This window comes from Oryx dammah, unplaced genomic scaffold (genome assembly GCF_014754425.2).
Source record: "Oryx dammah isolate SB20612 unplaced genomic scaffold, SCBI_Odam_1.1 HiC_scaffold_16, whole genome shotgun sequence".
Taxonomy (NCBI): domain Eukaryota; kingdom Metazoa; phylum Chordata; class Mammalia; order Artiodactyla; family Bovidae; genus Oryx; species Oryx dammah.
In genome coordinates, this window is record NW_024070200.1 from 41,393,038 (window position 1) to 41,395,015 (window position 1,978).

The window sequence follows — 1,978 nt, forward strand, 5'->3', positions numbered from 1 at the left end:
CAACTGCCTTTTACGAAAACTCCATTCGTTCTTGACCCACTGGAACTCATCTTCTAGTATTCTTCTCATGAAAGATCCATCCATTTGATTAGTATTTCCAGAACTCATACATGTTTTTAAATGATGCGTCCGTAGCCTTTATCCATGAAGAAACAGCCTCAGTTCAGTTCAGTCGCTCAGTCATGTCCGACTCTTTGCGACCCCATGAATTGCAGCACGCCAGGCCTCCCTGTCCATCACCAATTCCCGGAGTTCACTCAAACTCATGTCCATACAGTCGATGATGCCATCCAGCCATCTCATCCTCTGTCGTCCCCTTCTCCTCCTGTCCCCAATCCCTCCCAGCATCAGAGTCTTTTCCAATGAGTCAACTCTTCCCATGAGGTGGCCAAAGTACTGGAGTTTCAGCTTCAGCATCATTCCTTCCAAAGAACACCCAGGTGCTCGCTTCAGCAGCACATATACTAAAATTGGAACGATACAGAGAAGATTAGCATGGCCCCTGCTCAAGGATGACATGCAAATTTGTGAAGCGTTCCATATTTTTTCCCACTGGGACTGTCTCCCCGATGGCTCCCCCCGGTAGCACTTGTCCTTCTAGAAGCTTCACTCCTGCTGTCGCCCCGGCCCTGCCCGGCGCCCTCTGCAGGAGCTATCGCTGTGCCCTGTGCACCTCCTGGCCAGACGCTGCGCTGCACCAAGGCATTTTTTTATACTCAACTTTAGTATTTTTACTATTATGAGACTTTCCCTCCAAATTCTTCAATAAAAATTGCTTTTCAAAAAAAAAAGAACAAAGAACACCCAGGAATGATCTCCTTTAGAATGGACTGGTTGGATCTTCTTGCAGTCTAGCCTAGATGGGTATAAACATTTCTCAGCTCACACCTCTTTATTTCTTTCAGTATCTTGTAAATGTGGCCCCCTGTGTCTTCAGGCATTGAATTTGGCTGCCAAGAAGTATGTTACCAGCCTGACTTTCTTTGTAGCTAACATATTCAAATAATTCTCTTTTATCTTTAAAACTTAATAATATTATGAGGCTATATCGTGGTGAAAATTATGTTAGGACAGTTTCCTTATATACAGTGTGCCCTTTCAGTGTGTAGATCGAGTGTTTACGTCAGTTCTGTCTTTTGAAAGGCTAAATCTGAGTGCTGGTCTTAAATTTCTCTTTTAAAACTGCCATCTCTGCTGCCCTTGATTCTCCTCCACTTTTCCCTGACTGAATATCCAAGATCACTCTACGATGGCTAACCATTTTTGTCTCTTCTTTTCCAGCACAGACATCATATATTTTTATTTTATTCTTTTAATTATTTTTTAAAATTTTACTGTTGGAGTATACTTGCTTCACAATATTGTGTTAGCTTCTGCTGTACAACAACGTATATCAGCTATCTTTGTACATATATCCCTCATTTTGTTTCTTCCTAATTAATGAAAGGATATTAAGGGGATTGTACATTTTAAATTCTTTTAGTATTTACATTTGTGTGCAAGCAGTTTTTTCTGAAATGATGAGATAAAGCCATATATGTGCATGGTGATTGTTGTTGTTGTTTAGTTGTTAAGTTGTGTTCGACACTGCGACCCCGCGGACTGTAGCCCACCAGGCTTCTGTGTCCATGGGATTTCCCAGGCAAGAATATTGGAGTGGGTTACCACTTCCTCCTTCGGGGGGACTTCCTGACCCAGGGATTGAACCCATATCTCCCTGTCTCTTGCATCTCCTGCACTCATAGGCAGCCACCTAGGAAGCCCTTCTTTACCTCTAGTCTCTTCTGTGCCATTTGCCTCTAGCCTTTACTTCATTCCCTTGTGGCTCAGCTGGTAAAGAATCTGCCTGTAATGTGGGAGACCTGGGTTCGATCCCTGGGTTGGGAAGATCCCCTGGAGAAAGGAAAGGCTACCCACTCTAGTATTCTGGCCTGGAGAACTCCATGGATCATGTAGTCCATGGGGTCACAAAGAGTCG

General features: G+C 43.6%; 1 non-coding gene across 1 annotated transcript; it reads left to right on the forward strand.

Annotated features, from left to right (window-relative positions):
* The first annotated feature begins 440 nt into the window (after positions 1 to 440).
* Positions 441 to 547, forward strand: LOC120875766. Its single transcript, XR_005724067.1, has one exon. It is a non-coding gene; the product is annotated as a U6 spliceosomal RNA (small nuclear RNA).
* Positions 548 to 1,978: the final 1,431 nt, after the last annotated feature.